At 35.9% G+C, this 12,213-nt stretch overlaps 1 long non-coding RNA gene across 7 annotated transcripts; it reads left to right on the forward strand.

Moving 5' to 3' along the window:
• Positions 1-216: 216 nt before the first annotated feature.
• Positions 217-9,434, forward strand: LOC115968239. 7 transcript variants are annotated; one of them, XR_004086712.1, is made up of 7 exons: positions 227-825; positions 1,604-1,725; positions 1,881-1,964; positions 6,347-6,520; positions 7,276-7,363; positions 7,483-7,538; positions 8,589-8,898. It is a non-coding gene; the product is annotated as an uncharacterized LOC115968239 (long non-coding RNA). The 7 variants fall into 7 exon arrangements; XR_004086711.1 differs by adding an exon at positions 9,229-9,434 and having other exon boundaries at positions 228-1,725; positions 8,589-8,664; XR_004086713.1 differs by having other exon boundaries at positions 217-1,725; positions 6,330-6,520.
• Positions 9,435-12,213: the final 2,779 nt, after the last annotated feature.

Below are 12,213 nucleotides of genomic sequence, written 5' to 3' on the forward strand. Positions count from 1 at the left end.
GCCAAATTGGCTTTTGTTCCAGCTGATTGCCTTGGAAGAGAAGTTAGACACTGCTTGATGAAGGGAGGCAGAATTTGTCCAGGCATCTCGGACAACTTCCGGGAAAGTTGGGTGCGAAAGCCACATAGGTTGGAAACGGAAAGGCCTAGGGAGCTGAACCCCACCAATTTTCTCAAAGCACAATTTAATTGGGCAGTGATCTGAGTGGGGTTTTTCCAAATGCTGGACAGCTGCTTCGGGAAAGATAGAATTCCATTCAGCATTCATAAACACCCTGTCTATTCTCTCCTGAACCAACTGAGAAAGAGGACGGCCGTTAGACTAGGTATAGTGAGGCCTAGAGAAACCGATGCCAATCATTCTACAAGTGTTTAAGTAGTCTTGGAACTGAAGGGCTCTGTGGATATTGACAGAATTACCTCTAAACTTATCCTTCCCCATGAGCACTTCATTAAAGTCACCTACTATAACCCATGGCATTGAGTGAAGGCTTGCCACAGATTCCAGATTCTCCCACAGCAGCCATTTTTCGGCAAAGCGAGGACTGACATAAATTGCTGAGACGAGACAGGGGGTCTTGAAGAGGAATTAACAATCACGTGGATTTCTTGCTCAGTGGATGCTACTTCCAAAATTTCAACTTGGTCAGAATCCCAGAGAATCCACAACCCTCCAGAGAGGCCAATGGAATTCGCAAAAATAGCCCTATCCAAATTTATTCTTCCTGAGATCCTATTAGCTCTTTCACCACAAAATTTAGTCTCACCAACAACCATGATAGCAGGGGAGTGCATTTGAATCAGATCATTAACAACATCACAAAAGGTGGGGTTTAGGGCCCCTCGACAATTCCATATTAGCATATTCATTGATAATAAAACAATCATACAATCAACAGAAAATTAGCAAGAGGGGGAAGAAACAGCACCTCCTTGCTCAATTTGCATGGATGCCTCTGTTGCTTCATTCTCCTCAGAGCTGATTAGCCCATTACTCTCCTTCAGCTGACTCTGAACCTCCAAATCATAATCCCCTCCCTCTTCATCTGCCTTACCCGATTTTTTTGGTCGGAGAGACGGATCGATTCTTTTCAGAAACCTCGTAGAAATCTGTAAGACTTCTGTCTTCATGCTAGATGTGGTTTTCCCTTCAGTGGATGTACTGCACTTGGAGATTTCAAAGGGTGGCCGCCGCTCATGTTCAAACAGTTACTGGGATTGCGTCACAAATACCTGATTACCTGAGCTAGAGCAACCCATCTCCACATCCCCGTTAACTCTCCTCACATCCTGCATATCAAGCAAAGCCGTGGTTGCTAGATCTGCCGACGATTGTTTCTCCGAACAAGAGAGTGCTTTGTTTGCTTCTCATTTGCTAATTGGATGTTTCTTCAAGTTTTTATTTTTATTTTTTGTTTGTTAAAAAAATATCATTTTCTGTGTTATTGTTTGTGTTCTTTTGCTTCTATTTTTATTATTTATTTCTTTCCATTTGATCAAAGCTTGAGCTATGAATTCTGATGGAAGACTGCGAGGCTGCTACTAACATTTTGATTTTATTGTTTATGTGTTTATTTTTCTTTTGTTTTATCTTCTATTTCCAGTATTGGGTTAGCCAGGGCAACAAATGGTGTGACTTCTACAAAATCTTCATATCAAATAATCCTTCCAGCATCAGAATTCATGAGCTTGGTAAGCAGACTGCGCCCATGAGCAAATTGAAGCAGTGAGTTTTAAGAACAACATTTGCTTATATTAATATGGTAAAAATATATGCACATAGTTACATCATTTTCGATGATGGTGATTCGATTTATCATGGTTTTTTATATGCTGCAAATCTTGCTGATATTAATTTACTTTTTTCCTTCATATCTTCAGAAAGCAAAGCGTAGCAATCAGAAGGATATAGCAAAACTTCAAGAGGTCAGAGATATGCCCAAGCATTGAATGATCAAGATGAAGGTAATGAGATTAATTGTTGAGATGAGATCTGCTATATATATACGTGTGTGTAAACTGCATATGCTTGGGCTCAAAACATTTGAAATTAGAGTAGTTGTTGTACAACTGTTCATCATTGCAAGTTACTTGTCAAAAAAAATCTGCTCATCATTGCAAGTTGTAGTGATAGGCAAATTATGTTCACCAATATTGGAAGAGAAATGTATATTTCATTCAATTTATTTATATAGACCTTTTACTCACTTAGGAGAACCCTACCTCTAAAGATGTCCTTGACAATTTGATCAAGTAAAAGGTCTGGTTTTATTCATTAGCTGTCAAGTTGTATTGTCCTGCATAGTTTTTAGTTGGGCGTAAGGCTATTAAATGAACTAAACTTTGAGACTACTCAACTACTTGAGCTAACTCACGATGAAGCTATTAGGCAAGTATGGTGGTTGGAGTTTGGACAAGATCAAGCTGTGGAACAAGTTTGACTGGTTAACAAGCCAAGCATGATAATTACTAGTTTCATCCTAATAAAGATCCTAAATAGTTGAGTATACCTATGAGACAGTAAACCATAGCAAGCGAGAGTTATATAGCCGATTCATTATTAAGCTGGTGAGATTCTGAGGTGTGTTCAATATTTAATATGTAGTGACAAGTGTAGGAGCAGAAGAATGAATGCAGGAGCTGGCTCATTTATTTTAGACTACCGAGCTAGATTTGGCATGGTTCAAATGTCAACAAGCTGAGCTAGAAGCCTAGAACAGCCTTTTTTCTGAGGTTGTCTCAGCCGTAGGTAGGTATATCTATTTCCTCTCTTCTCTGGTAGCTTAGCAAATATAGGCACTGTATAGGTGTGTGAACATTCAACCAGTAATGTACCTCAAGGGCAGAACAGTCAGTTGGGAACCACTCATTAAGTAGAGGTCACTAGTTTGAATCTCCTGTATCTCATCTCCAGCTCTTTCAAACCATTTTCCTATTTTGTTGGAGGGTGGAAGTGTGCAAATAGGTAGAATTCCTTTCCGTTTTGAAAAAACGTGGTTGAGCGTGGATAATTTTGTCGATAAAGTGAAGACATGGTGGGCTTCCTATTTGTTCCAAGGAACCCTAAGTTTTATTCTAGCTAAGAAGTTGGTTGCCTTGAAGTTGGATTTAAAAAAGTGGAACAAGACGGAGTTTGGCAATGTAACATTTAAGAAGTAGGACCTTTGGAGCAAGTTGAATGTTTTAGATGCTAAAGAGGAGACCGATAGATTAACAGCTGAGGAGAAGTTAGTACAAGTTAATCTTCGTACAGATATTGAAAAGTTGACTCTTTTAGAAGAGATTAGTTTGAGACAAAAGTCTAGGGTGTTGCATTTGAAGGAAGGCGACGCCAATACCAGATTTTTTCATAGAATGGCTAATTCTAACAGAAAAAATAATGGTATTGAAAGCCTAATGGTTAATGGTATCTTGTCTTCTAACCAAGGTATGATTGCAGACTGCATTACTCATTTCTTCATGAATTTGTATTTCGAGCACCAGGTTGTTTGGCCTTTTCCAAATGTGTTAGTTTTTCCAATGATATCCGGTGATAATGCGGACTGGTTAGAGAGACCTTTTGAAGAGGCAGAAATCTTTGATGTTGTTCAGAGTTTTCATGGTGATAAATCTCTTGGTCCAGATGGCTTCCCAATGGCATTTTTCCAAACTTGCTGGGGGATTGTCAAGCTTGATCTTATGGCTGTCTTTCACCACTTTTTTGCTAAAGGTCAGTTTGAGAAAAGCTTAAACGATACTTTTATTACTCTCATCCCTAAAATACATGCAACAAGTGAGATTAGGGATTTTCGTCCCATTAGTCTTGTTGGGGGGGGGGGGTCTATAAAATTATTGCTAAAGTCTTGGCTAACCGACTTCGCATGGTTATGGGGGATATAATCTCAGCATCTCAGAATGATTTTGTGAGGGATAGACAGATCCTTGACCCTGTTCTTATTGCTAATGAATATCTTGACAGTAGATCAAAGTCTGGGGTGCTGGGGCTGATTTGTAAACTGGATGTTGGGAAGGCTTTTGACCATGTAAATTGGAGTTTTCTTTTGCAAATGTTAGAAAGAAGTGGGTTCTCAGCCAAGTGGAGACTATGGATTTTCTTTTGCCTATCTATTGTCCGCTTCTCTATCTTGATTAATGGCTCTCCTTGTGGGTTTTTTGGTAGCTCTAGAGGTTTGAGACAAGGTGACCTGTTGTCTCCTTTGTTGTTTGTGTTGGTGATGGAAGCTCTGGGAAGAATGTTGGATAAAGCAGTTCATGAAGGCCGCTTGTCAAGATTTAGTGTGGGTAACTCGAAGGGAAGATCCTTGGCAGTGTCTCATCTCCTTTTTGCGGATGACACTCTTATTTTTTATGATGTTGATCTAGAACAGATTTTTGATTTTCCGTATGATTCTTATTTGGCTTAAGGCAGTGTCGGGGCTAAAAATTAATTTAGGCAAGTTTGAATTGGTTCCGGTGGAGTAGTGCATAATATTGACTTATTGTTAAATGTCCTTAGATGCAAGTAGAGCTCTCTGCCAATGAAATATCTGGGTCTTCCTTTGGGTGCTAATTTCAAGGATAAGACTATATGGAATCCGATTTTGGAGAAAACGGAAAGGAAATTGGCAGGTTGGAAACGCTTGTATTTATCAAAGGGAGGTAGAGTCCCTCTAATCAAAAGTACCCTTTCTAATTTACCCACTTACTTTCTATCTCTATTTCCTATACCTACTAGTGTGGCTAATTGAATTGAGAAGCTTCAGCAGAATTTCTTATGGGGCAGTTTTGGTGATGAACCTAAAATTCATTTGGTTAAATGGGTTATTGTATGTGCTCCTATTTCTTCGGGTGGATTAGGGATAAGGAAGATAAGACTTTTCAATATAGCTCTACTTGGGAAGTGGTTATGGAGATTTGGGATTGAGAAGGATGCCCTTTGGAGACAAGTGATAGAGTTGAAATATGGATGTCTGTGGGGGGGATGGTGTACCAAATCTGTTAATGGTCCTTACGGTGTTGGTTTATGGAAGAGTATCAGTTAGGGATGGCCTTCTTTCTCATGCCATATTCTATATGATATTGGTGATGGGTCTAGGGAGTTTTGGCAAGACCGTTGGTGTGGAGAGACACCTTGCAGTTAGCTACCCTGACTTGTTCAGATTTTGCAAGAATAAGGAGGCTAGTGTGGTTGAGCTTATGAAATCCCCCAATGGAGTCCTTTTTTGGGATGTGAGCTTCTTTAGGGGTGTGCACATTCAGGAATTAAAGGCTTTGTCAAGTTTCATGGAAACCATATACGGTTCTTCAATAAGGGGGTTTGGTGGGGATAGGATGTGTTGGATTCCCAGCAAAGATAAGGGTTTCTTGGTGAAAGATTATTATAGAATTTTAGCTGGTCTTACTATCTTTGGTTTTCCTTGGAGAAGTATTTGGAAGCAGAAGATTCCCTTTAGAGTAGCTTTCTTTGTATGGTCTGCTGCCTTAGGGAAATGCTTGACGATTAATAATTTGCAAAAAAGGAAGGTGTGGATTTTGGATTGGTGCTCTATGTGCAAGAGTAATGGTGAATCGGTTGACCATCTCTTCCTTCACTGTCCCGTTGCTATGAATCTATGGTCTATGGTTTTGGGTTTATTTGGAGTATCTTGGGTTATGCCGCATACTATTTTGGGACTGTTAGTGTGTTGGCAAGGTAGCTTTGGTCGTCATTGAAATGATTATATATGGTCCACCATTCCTCATGGCTTAATGTGGTGTCTTTGGAGGGAGAGAAATAGTTGTTGTTTTGAAGATATTGAGAGATCTATTTCAGACCTCAAGCTATTCTTTTTTAGAACTTTGTTGGATTGGTTGTTTGCTTTGCAAAACCAATCATTCCTTCTTTTATTGATTTCCTAGATTCTTGCAATTTTTGTTTTTGATTTGTTGTCCCCTTGTTCACTCCCTGTGGACTAAGGTGTTTCCTTTTTGATATCAATATATCTTATTACTTATCAATATATATATATATATATATATATTTAGAGTTGTTATTTCATCATCACTCAAAAAAGCCAGCAAAATTATGCTTAACTTTGCAGTTGCTTTACAAATGTGTGAACCAAATAGATATGTTCTTGAACAAAATTCCATCCCCCTCCACCTCTAGTCCTATATTCTGTTTTAGTTTACCAGATAAGCCCTTAATCATACAATTAGATACTTTACTTAGTTCTCTATCTTTCCCCTTTCCTTTAAAATCTATTTAGGCTATATTATGTTAAATTTATATCTTTATCCTTCTCCTTTCCTCTAATATCTATTTAGGCTATATGCTGTTGAATTTATGTTTATGGAGAGAGAATGTAATAGGGAAGTGGGTGACACAGGAAGAGGCATATGCCACACCTCAGTTTTCCTCAAACTCTAAACATCAAGTGCCCACTTTGAAAAAGTTGTTGTCAGCTTCAGAGGCAGCACCAGTTACAGAAAATAAAGTTCAAAGTGGACCAGCACCTGGACTGTTGTTTCAGCTTCTTTAAATCCCATGAGATCCATTAAAGGTACTCCATCTTCAGTTGCTATTGGCAAGACAAAGAGGCAATCCATTAAAGGTACTCCATCGTCAGTTGCTTTTGGCAAGAGAAGAGGCAAGATGAGAAGCTAAAGGTTATATCCAAAGAAGAAGCAACTGACCTCAAAGCGAGGGAAGCGGCAAAGAAGAGAGTTGAAGAAAGGGAAAAACTATTGCTTGGCCTCTACAGGCCCTTTTTAATCTATATATATATATATATATATATATATATAAAACCGAAGCCTTTTCTAACTCCACAATTTTCCACGTCACCTTTTTTTTTTTTTTTTTTTTTTTTTTTTTTTTAACGTTTTGTTATGTTAGAATTTGTCAATTTAACTCTCCCAACAGTATACAATAATACAACTCTCCCATTAGCCTTCACGTCACTTTTTTTTTTTCTTTTTTTTTTTAAATTCTTTTTAACGTTTTATTATCTATATATATATATATAATATATATATATATATAAAACCCTACCCATACCAAGTAAATTTTTTCTTCCTACTCTCTCAACACTATCTCTCAAACGCAAACTCAGCCCTAACAAAACCCTCGATCAAACTCACTCCATCTCCTTCTTCTTCTTTAACTCTCTTATTCAATGCAGCTCCCTCATGCTTTTCTCAGCCACAATTCCTTTGGCTAATGTCAATTTTGATTCATGGTTATTTTGTTCTTGAGTTTTTATCATTTGGGGATTGATTATTTTTTGACCCCCTTTCTGGGCATTTAATTTTCAAGATTGACTTGAAGAATTTGGATCCTTTTCCGTTTCTGATGTTGGACGAATTTGGATCCTTTTTCGTTTTTGATGTTGGACAATTTTCAGGTATGAAGAATTCTAATCTGATCTTTTTCAAGTTTCAATTTTATTTGATTGATATGGGTTAAAATTCAGATTGAAATTGGTTTAAAGGGAATAGAGCCTCAAAGTTATTTGATTTTCAGGACTGACTTGAAAAATTTGGATCATTTTCCGTTTCTGATGTTGGACGATTTTTCAGGTATGAAGAATTCCAATCTAATCTTTTTCAAGTTTCAATTTTATTTGATTGATATGGGTTAAAATTCATATTGAAATTGGTTTAAAAGGAGCAAGGCCTCAAAGTTATGTTTTAATTATATGTCTTCAATTAGGTTTTCTATCGATTTAGGGATTTCAAATTCTACAGGTTTTGTAAGAATTAATGGTTTTTTTGTTTTTTTTTGTTTTTTTTGTTTGTGTTTTTGTGTTTTTAAAAGGCCTAAGAGTCGGCCTGATGATTGATGTAGATTGTGGTTTCAGAATTTTCAGTGATATGTATGGGCTATGTGTTGCAGATAGTTATGGGGTTTAATAATAATTTTAGGCACGGTTGATTTGATGCTATATAGTTATTGGGTTTTGTTTTAGAAAATCTTCTGTTTTGAAAGACTCTTATTGAGTGGGTACAAGTTGTGACCTCAAATTCTCCTTTGAGTTTTCATGGATTCACAGATATCATAAGTTAGATTTTAGGAGTTAACATTTTGAATTTGTATTTTTGGATTTATTCTTCCATAAGGTAAAACCATTTTCCTTTTTGTTTCAATGAATTTTTATAACCTATATATAAAAAAAGAAGTAAGGAACTATGTAGGGCAGTATATATACTGATAGTTGCCACTGTTACTCCCAAATTCTATGGAACTATGTTTTGAACTCTTGATTGAAGCTTTTAGGTAACTGCTAGGCTCCCTTTGATTTAATTGAAGTCGTGATTATTTATTTGATATTTGGTTTTTCAAATGGGAGTTTTTTTAATTTTTTTTGGTTTCTGTTTTCTGCTTAAGTATCATGCTTGGTGTGAGCAGAGTGTTCTTGCTGTCTCCACTATTACTGTCAATTCTTTCATCTCTCTCTCTCTCTCACACACACACACACACACACACATATTTATATATTATTTTTTCACCGGGAAATTGATATTATTATCCTGAGGACTTAATTGGGATTTATGTATTCTTTTTCAATCTAATTAGTGGTTCCATGTTTCATAGTCTAATTTGTTTTCGTCATATCCTCTATTGTTTAGGCTGTTTCTGCACAAGCATTGCAGGGGAACCACTATGGACTGTGGTTCAATGCTCACCCATTCAACACTAAAAATGGTTTGCTTTGTTCTCTCCAATCATATTTATGATTCATGTATAAATTCAGATATCTTTTAAAGTTTTATCTAGGAGAATTGTATCAATGATGAGTTCAAAGCTAAGTGTGTAAATTACATGATATGTCGTGTGTGTAGTTAGTGAGAATATTATTTCCTTAGGAATTTTTAGATATTGATGTGAAAGCCATCTTAGTAGTTGTGTCTCTATTTAATGCTGCTTTTATTTGCTTATCCCACTTTGAAGACCATTTTTAAAAAAAAAATTAGTTTATTACATACCATGTGTTGGTTTTAAAACTAATGCTTGACGGGTAGTTTTATGTTATTAATATGTTACCTAAACTTTTGATGATGGATGTGTCTATTTCAACAAACAGTTTCTAATAGATAACAAAGTATACTTGGATTAGCAACCTATATACATCTCTTTATATGTTTGTGATCGGTGACATTAAGTAACAACCATATCTTAATATCAATTATATACCATTTTATTTTGAGTTGTCTTTCTTTGTAGTTGGATTGTCATCTCTTTTACCTCATTGAATGTTAGATGTTGCAGGTTCTTTCTATTGTTATGATCCAAGGGGAAACGGTGTTTATTATCATCCCAAATTATTGTCTACAATAGCCAGGATTTCAGTGTAGAGCATATTTAAAGAGTCCAAATTGAAGTGTTTCAATTATAGGAGAGAGTCCCTTTTTTTTAATATTCTAAACTGCATTCAAATAAAATTCAATAAATTGATTGATATGCTTTTTTATTGCTATTTTTTTTCCTAATAAGTAAAAGAAAGAAGAAACATAATGGAAAACTTTCATTTGTTATATATTTTTGTTCTTTTACCATTTTTGCAATAGTTGATATTGTTCAATTTTCCTTTAATCAAACGTGATTCCAGTTTTTAAGTATGTTGAGTCATATTATGAGTAGAAAGCCAGCCTATTCATTTTAAAGTGAGTTTTTAAGCAAAGAAAATATATATTATTTTTCTCAAATTATTCCATGCATTGCACGGGTTAGCGACTATGTACAATCAAAGTGGAAGAGACAAATAGTTGTTAACATCTACTTACACAATAGTTTTCCCGTGCATTGCACAGGTTAGCGATTAGTTTGAATTCATCTCGGAACAAGGGGTATGTTTTTAGCGTTTTTTATTTTTATTTATTTATTTATTTATTTATCCCAACGTAGAAGTTGATGTGCTACTCCACACAATAGATAAAATAACCAAAATGATTGCTTCCATTCAGCTACCTATTTCCTCCTCATAATTAACCCCATATGATTATGAGCGTGTTATGTAGTGCACAATCATGTTGTGAGCTAGGATTTAGGGTCTGATAATGCAATGTTGGCCTATCATTTGCTTATCATTTGCTTACTAGTCAGAATAAGTAAACTGTGACTATTTCTTGCACTGCGTAATTATTATTATATTGAAACATTAATATTAATATAAATCTTGTGAGGACATAAGATGGCAAATGAAATGGCTTGAGAGGAAAAAAAATGAAAAAGATGTGATGGAGAGGTGTGCATTTGCATTTGGCGTGCCATCTGTTGTGCATAACATTATAGAGATAGTTGAGTGACTTGGGTCACAAAGGTTGTGTACAATGCTTTTGTGGGATGTGGGGTCTAGGAGAGATTGTTAGTAGGCAACATTTCCCTAATTTTGGAGAGGTTGGTTCTTGGACTTGATTCAAGATGTATAACAGATATTTATCTTGATTGTAAAATACATCACTGAAATCATACGGAATGTATCCTTAATTTATTTTTGAAAAGTTCATTTGTAGAAGTTTCCTTGCAAATGAACACCATTCTTAGAAAATCCAAAGCAATTGATTAACTTCATTCCTGTTTTGGAAAGAGTTTTCCAAAGTGAAACATTTTACATATTTCCAACAACCATAAAATAAACAAATAAAAAAAAAATAAAAAAAAACAAACAAACAAACACAAACACAAAGCAGATATTCTACCTCTACCCCTATTATCCCAAGGCATCCAAAATATAATTCCCATAATAAAAAACAAAAAGTTGGAAGTTTTTCCCATAAGAAAAAGGTTGGAAGTTTTATGGACTTGCTCAAAGGGTGAGCTCGAAACCACACCCAACTTATGATAGCCGCGTCATGGTGGTGCATGACCTACATTGCCGCACAATTGACTGCACATCCTCGCGCAATCGACCCATGTCTCACTGAATGTTCTTGCGCAATCGATCCATGTCCTTGTGCAATCGATCCATGTCTTGCTGCACATCCTCTCGCAATTGCTGCACGTCCTCTCTCAATCGACCCATGTCTTGATGTAAACGATCCATGTCTTGTTGCACATCCTCTCGCAATTGCTGCACGTCCTCTCGCAATCAACCCATGTCTTGATGTAAACAAAGCATGGCACGCTGTGCGTCCTCCATCAACATAACCAATCTAGTAGCATGATTCTTTCGTTTGTTTTGGGTATTAGCAATAGCAAGATCTTCTTATAACCAAAAAATATATATATATATATATATATACTAAATTAAATTATAGGCTTGATTGTTCAAATTGAATCTCAAAATCGCAAAATTATATACCTTCATAGGCTTGATTGTTCCCTAAATCAAAAGATATGCAGCTTCCCTCATCAAATTCCTTCGAGTCTGGAAACTTGCAAACGCAAACATACATAAAAGATGCGGTTTAGTTTTATGTGGAATTAGTTTTCAAGGCTTTCTAACATGAACCAACCAAATGGTATAAGAGATGGAGGGAAAACGTCTGCATGATTCACCGTCACTGTTGGAGAAGACAATAATATACAGGCACAGCCCCATGGGAGGAGTTTTACTTTTATATTGTTACCTATGTCCACGAAGGGGAGTTTATATGGTTGGCTTGGCTACTATAGAGACTAGGGGATAGACTCACTTGCTCCCAAATCTACAGCTTTTTAATCCTAATAGATCCTTCTTGAAATTTTTCAAGCCATAGTAGCCAAACTCAACCCTAAGAAGCCCATCACAAAGTAAAATTAATATCTTGTAAATAATTATTAGTCTATATATCACATGGCAAAATTTATAATATTCTACAATATAAAAATTAAATAAATAATAGAAGAAGAGGAAGAATGAAGAATTACTCACATTGATATGTGCTCACATGGCATAATTTATAATATTCTTCCATAAAAAAATTAAATAAATAAATAAATAATAAAAGAAGAGGGAGAATCAAGGATTACTCACATTGTTATTGTTATGAATTTCTCGGTAGCAATAGCGCAAACTGAAAATTATGATTTTCTTGGTAGCAATAGCACAAACTATGAAAATTATAAAGATGACTTCCGTAGTAAGAGATTGGGAGTCTAAAGTCTAAAGTCTAAACCCACTAAGAGAGAAATTTGTGGGAGAGGTGTGTGTGTGGATTTTCTTTTTATAGACAAACAAATTGGATTTTTACCAAGAGGGAGAGAGACGTGTGTGAAGATAAACAAAGAGAATTCCGAATTTTTGATAAGTGATAGAGTTTTTACGTAAGTTAA

The sequence above is a fragment of the Quercus lobata genome, chromosome 11 (genome assembly GCF_001633185.2).
Source record: "Quercus lobata isolate SW786 chromosome 11, ValleyOak3.0 Primary Assembly, whole genome shotgun sequence".
In the NCBI taxonomy this organism is placed as follows: domain Eukaryota; kingdom Viridiplantae; phylum Streptophyta; class Magnoliopsida; order Fagales; family Fagaceae; genus Quercus; species Quercus lobata.